This window comes from Arachis duranensis, chromosome 4 (genome assembly GCF_000817695.3).
Source record: "Arachis duranensis cultivar V14167 chromosome 4, aradu.V14167.gnm2.J7QH, whole genome shotgun sequence".
NCBI lineage: Eukaryota > Viridiplantae > Streptophyta > Magnoliopsida > Fabales > Fabaceae > Arachis > Arachis duranensis.
Genome location: NC_029775.3, coordinates 30,850,716 through 30,857,495, shown reverse-complemented (window position 1 = coordinate 30,857,495; position 6,780 = coordinate 30,850,716). Strand labels below are relative to the sequence as shown.

Genomic DNA, 6,780 nt, shown 5'->3' with positions numbered 1-6,780 from the left:
AACTACTCTCCCCTCTCTAATTTTCGAAAATACCTCCCTCTTTTTCAAAAATTCCTTTTAATTAACTAATTGTTTTAAATTTTAATTTTAAATATATCTCATCTTTAATTTTCGAAAATCATTAACTCCTTTTCAAAATTAATTTTCGAATTCTTTCCCTCTCCTCTTCTTCTATTTATTTATTTATTTATTCACTAACACTTCTCTTCACCTCTCTTCATCTCAAATCACTGCCCCTATCTTTATCCTTGTGTTTGGATTCTCCTTTCCTTATTCCCTTTTTCTTCTACTAATAATAAGGAACCTCTTTACTGTGACATAGAGGATTCCTCTTCTTTTCTTGTTCTCTTCTCTTTCATATGAGCAGGAACAAGGAAAAAGGCACTCTTGTTGAAGCTGATCCTGAACCTGAAAGGACTCTGAAGAGGAAACTAAGAGAAGCTAAATTACAACAATCCAAAGGTAACCTTTCTGAAATTTTCGAACAAGAGAAGGAGATGGCAGCCGAACCCAACAACAATAAATGCAAAGAGGATGCTTGGTGATTTTACTAAACCCACGTCCAAGTTTGATGGAAGAAGCATCTCAATTCCTGCCATTGGGGCAAACAATTTTGAGCTGAAACCTCAATTAGTTGCTCTAATGCAACAGAACTGCAAGTTTCATGGACTTCCATCTGAAGATCCTTACCAGTTTTTAAATGAGTTCTTGCAGATTTGTGAGACTGTTAAGACGAATGGAGTAGATCCTAAAGTCTACAGGCTCATGCTTTTCCCTTTTGCTGTAAGAGACAGAGCTAGAACATGGTTAGACTCACAACCTAAAGATAGCCTGGACTCCTGGGATAAGCTGGTCACGGCCTTCTTGGATAAATTCTTTCCTCCTCAAAAGCTGAGCAAGCTTAGAATGGATGTTCAGACCTTCAAGAAAAAAGATGGTGAATCCCTCTATGAAGCTTGGGAAAGATACAAGTAGATCACCAAAAAGTGTCCTTCTGACATGTTCTCAGAGTGGACCATATTAGATATATTCTATTATGGTCTATCTGAGTTTTCCAAGATGTCATTGGACCACTCTGCAGGTGGATCCATTCACCTAAAGAAAACGCCTGCAGAAGCTCAGGAACTTATTGACATGGTTGCAAATAACCAATTCATGTACACTTTTGAGAGGAATTCCGTGAATAATGGGACGCCTCAGAGGAAGGGAGTTCTTGAAATTGATGCTCTGAATGCCATATTGGCTTAGAATAAAATGTTGACTTATCAAGTCAACATGATTTCTCAAAGTCTGAATGGATGGCAAAATGCATCCAACAGCACTAAAGAGGCATCTTCTGAAGAAGAAGCTTATGAACCTGAAAACCCTGCAATGCCAGAGGTGAACCTTATGGAAACACCTATAATTCATCATGGAAAAATCATCCAAATTTCTCATGGAAGGATTAACAAAAGTCTCAACAAGGCTTTAATAATGGTGAAAGAAATAGGCTCAGCAATATCAAGCCTTATCCATCATCTTCTCAGCAACAGACAGAGAATTATGAACAGAATACCTCTAACTTAACAAATTTAGTCTCTGGTCTGTCTAAAGCCACTTTAAGTTTCATGAATAAAACAAGGTTCTCCATCAGAAATATGGAGGCACAAGTGGGCCAGCTGAGTAAGAAAATCACTGAAACTCCTCCTAGTACTCTCCCAAGCAATACTGAAGAGAATCCAAAAAGAGAGTGCAAGGCCATTGATATAATCAATATGGCTGAATGCAAGGAGGAGGGAGAGGATGCAAATCCCAATGAGGAAGATCTCATGGGACGTCCCTCAAGCAGGAAGGAGTTTCCTATTGAGGATCCAAAGGAATATGAGGCTCATATAGAGACCATAAAGATTCCATTAAATCTCCTTCTACCATTCATGAGCTTTAAGAACTATTCTTCCTCTGAAGAGGATGAAGATGTAACTTAAGAGCAAGTTGCTCAATATCTAGGAGCCATCATGAAGCTAAATGCCAAGTTATTTGGTAATGAGAGGAAGCATGAATAGCTTCTCTCAATGCAGAGTCAAATAGAGCCCCTACAATCAAACTCTAAGTTTGATATTGGGAGGCCACAACCAAACTCTAAATTTGGTGTTAAAACCCCACATCCAAACTCTAAGTTTGGTGTTGGGAGTCTACAACATTGACCTGATCACCTGTGAGGCTCCATGAGAGCCCATTGTCAAGCTAATGACATTAAAGGAGTGCTTATTGGGAGGCAACCCAATTTTTGTTTATCTAATTTTATTTTTATTTTATTGTTATTTTATGTTTTATTAGGTTCATGATCATGTGGAGTCACGAAAAAAATACTAAAATTAAAAACAGAATAAAAAATAGCAGAAGAAAAATCACACCCTGGAGGAAGGACTTACTGGCGTTTAAACGCCAGTAAGGAGCATCTGGTTGGCGTTCAACGCCAGAACAGAGCATAGATCTGGCGTTGAACGCCAAAAACAAGCAACCTCCCGGCGTTCAAACGCCAGGAATGTCCCTTAAGGAGAGCTGGCACTAAACGCCAGAAACAAGCATGGACCTGGCGTTCAACGCCAGAAACATGCTGCACATGGGTGTTGAACGCCCAGAATGAGCATCACTTCGGCGTTTAAACGCCAGAATTGCATGCAAAGGCATTGTACATGCCTAATTGGTGCAGGAATGTAAATTCTTGATACCTCAGGATCTGTGGACCCCACAAGATCATTTCAAGATCTGTAGACCACACAGGATCCCTACCTACCTCAACTCACCTTCTCTCTCTTTTTCACACAATCTAATAACTCTCTTTCCCATTACCTCTTCACCACTCACATCCATCATCTCTTTCCCACCCAAACCCACCCTACATAGCGGAATACACACCTCTCTCCCTCTCCTCCATATCTTCTTCTTCTTCTAAGAGGGCGAGCAACATTCTAAGTTTGGTGTGGTAAAAGCATAGCTTTTTGCTTTTCCATAACCATTGATGGCACCTAAGGCCAGAGAAACCTCAAAAAAGAAAAGAAAAAGGGAAGACAATTGCTTCCACCTCTGAGTCATGGGAGATGGAGAGATTCATCTCAAGAATCCATAGTTCAGTAGTAGAGCATTTGACTGCAAATCAAGAGATCCCTGAGATACCTCAGGGGATATATGTTCCTCCACATAACTATTGGGAGCAACTAAGGATAGGAGCACCAAAATCACTAGGGATCATGCAACAGAAGCAAGGAAGAGACATAGAGAAGCTCAAAGAGCACCATTGGTTCTTCAAGAGGAGGACGCCACCCTCACTAAGGTGGACTCATTCCTTAATCTCCTTGCTCTTATTTTTCTGTTTTTTTTATTTATTTTTATGCTTCATGTGTGTTTATGTCTTGTGTCTCTACCTCATGATCATTAGTATTGAGTAACTATGTCTTAAAGCTATGAATAATTCCATGAATCTTTCACCTCTCTTAAATAAAAAATGTTTTTAATTCAAAAGAACAAGAAGTACATGAATTTTGAATTTATCCTTGAATTTAGTTAAATTATATTGATGTGGTGACAATACTTTTTGTTTTCTGAATGAATGCTTAAACAGTGCATATTGTTGATCTTGAGCATCAATGGATAGGAGGGCCCAAGGAAATAAATCCAGGCCTAAGCGGCTAAATCAAGCTATCCCTAACCATGTGCTTGTGGCATGCAGGTCCAAGTGAAAAGCTTGAGACTGAGTGGTTAAAGTCGTGATCCAAAGCAAAAAGAGTGTGCTTAAGGGCTCTGGACACCTCTAACTGGGGATTCTAGCAAAGCTGAGTCACAATCTGAAAAGGTTCACCCAGTCATGTGTCTGTGGCATTTATGTATCCGGTGGTAATACTGGAAAACAAAGTGCTTAGGGTCACGGCCAAGACTCATAAAAGTAGCTGTGTTCAAGAATCAACATACTTAACTAGGAGAATCAATAACACTATCTAAAATTCTAAGTTCCTATAGATGCCAATCATTCTAAACTTCAAAGGATAAAGTGAGATACCAAAACTGCTCAGAAGCAAAAAGCTACAAGTCCCGCTCATCTAATTAGAACTAATATTCATTGATATTTTGGGATTTATAGTATATTCTCTTCTTTTTATTCTAATTGATTTTCAGCTGCTTGGGGATAAGCAACAATTTAAGTTTGGTGTTGTGATGAACGGATAATTTATACGCTTTTTGGTATTGTTTTTAGGTAGTTTTTAGTATGATCTAGTTACTTTTAGGGATATTTTCATTAGTTTTTATGCTAAATTAACATTTCTGGACTTTACTATGAGTTTGTGTGGTTTCTGTGATTTCAGGTATTTTCTGGCTGAAATTGAGGGACCTGAGCAAAACTCTGATAAAAGGTTGACAAAGGACTGCTGATGCTGTTAAATTCTGACCTCTTTGCACTCGAAATGAATTTTCTGGAGCTACAAAACTTCAAATGGCGTGCTATCAACGGCGTTGGAAAGTAGACATCCAGAGCTTTCCAGCAATATATAATAATTCATACTTTATTCGTGATAAGACGACGTAAACTGGCGCTCAACGCCAGTTCTATGCTGTAGTCTGGAGTCAAACACCAGAAACACGTCACGAACCAGAGTTGAACGCCCAAAACACGTTACAACTTGGCGTTCAACTTCAAGAGAAGCCTCAGCTCGTGGATAGATCAAGCTCAACCTAAGCACACACCAAGTGGGCCCCGGAAGTGGATTTACGCATCAATTACTTACTTCTGTAAACTAGTAGCTAGTTTAGTATAAATAAGACATTTTACTATTGTACTAGTTGTCTTTTGACCACATATCTGGTCCTTCTCCCTATTTTCGAATTCTATATCATATTTTGGGGGCTGGCCATTTGGCCATGCCTAGACCTTCATCACTTATGTAGTTTCAACGATGGCGTTTTTGCACACCATAGATTAAGGGTGTGGAGCTCTGCTGTACCTCGAGTTTCAATGCAATTACTACTATTTTCTATTCAATTCAACTTATTCTTATTCTAAGATATTCGTTGCACTTCAACATGATGAATGTGATGATCCGTGACACTCATCATCATTCTCACCTATGAACGCGTGACTGGCAACCACTTCCGTTCTACCTTAGACCGGGCGCGTATCTCTTGGATTCCTTAATCAGAATTTTCGTGGTATAAGCTAGAACTGATGGCGGCATTCATGGAAATCTGGAAAGTCTAACCTTGTCTGTGGTATTCCAAGTAGGATTCCGGGATTGAATGACTGTGACGAGCTTTAAACTCGCGATTGTTGGGCGTGATGACAAACGCAAAAGAATCAAGGGATTCTATTCCAACATGATCGAGAACCGACAGATGATTAGCCGTGCTGTGATAGAGCATTTGGATCATTTTCACTGAGAGGATGAGATGTAGCCATTGACAACGGTGATGCCCTACATACAGCTTGCCATAGAAAGGAGTGACAAAGATTAGATAAAAGCAGTAGGAAAGCAGAGATTCAGAAGGAATACAGAACCTCCATACACTTGTCTAAAATTCCCATCATTAAATTACATGAGTAACTCTATCTTTATTTTCTGTTTAATTTATTATTATTATTCGAAAATCCAATAATCTCTTAATATAGTTGAATCCACCTGACTGGGATTTACAAGATGACCATAGCTTACTTTATACCAACAATCTCTGTGGGATCGACCCTTACTCACGTAAGGTTTATTACTTGAACGACCCAATACACTTGCTGGTTAGTTGTGAGGAGTTGTGACAAAGTGTGATTTATGTTTGAGAGCACCAAGTCTTTGGAGCCATTGTTGATGATCACAATTTCACCTACCAGTCATCTACTCAACAACCCACTCATCAATCCATTGAACCGACAAACAACCAATCCAAACAAACTAAGGCAGACTATGCCTTCCCAATTGAAACCCTCTTGGCCTTACAAGACCAGGGTCTCACTAAACTCAACAAAAAGTCTTGGGCTGATATTTGCAGCGAGTCAGATGAAGAAATTGACTTAGCTCAATTGATATCCCAAATAGCCAATCATAAAACATCCATACATATACCAAAAGAAAAGGCTATTGTCCAAACACCCCAAACATCTTCAACCTCTACCAAAACACAAAAAGCCCAAACCAATTACATGTCTACCAACAAAATCTCAAACATTATCCATATGGAGCCTGAATTCTGGGATAGCTCGCCAAACAAAGTCATCCCAAAGATTTTTCCTACTGGGTTCCACTTCAGTCCTTTAGCACCCAACAAAACCAGCCAATTTTACGAATTCAATTTAATAGATACTGACTCAGTATCTATTAAACATTACAAGGATAAAACCAATCCTGAATTTATAACCCATTCAAATATCAAAATCCTCAGAAATTTGTCCCCAAAACAATTTGGGAACAACCTAAACAAAATTCAAAAATTTTCTCAAAATTATGACCCAATAGGTTTTAATTACTGGGACTACATGGAAGCTTGGACTAAAGTATTTTCGTTTCAAAATACTCATTACAGACATTCATGGTTAATCTATTTTAAAAGAAAAACCAATTATGTTTTTCCAAATTGGTTCTACCAATAGTGGGACTTCTTTGGGCCAATCCCAGAAATTTTACCCTCACCAACAGATGAAGGGTATAAACTTTTTCAATCAAAATTTAACAGTCAGGAATCATGTATTCCTGTAATGTTAAAATTTTTCTCAAATTTTTCACTAGCATGGGTATTCTCTTGGCAATACAAATTTGCAAAATC

The 6,780-nt window shown here is 38.6% G+C and overlaps 1 non-coding gene across 1 annotated transcript; it reads right to left on the bottom strand.

Moving 5' to 3' along the window:
* Nucleotides 1–897: 897 nt before the first annotated feature.
* LOC127747311 (small nucleolar RNA R71) lies at nt 898–1,001 on the bottom strand. Its single transcript, XR_008009111.1, has one exon. It is a non-coding gene; the product is annotated as a small nucleolar RNA R71 (small nucleolar RNA).
* Nucleotides 1,002–6,780: the final 5,779 nt, after the last annotated feature.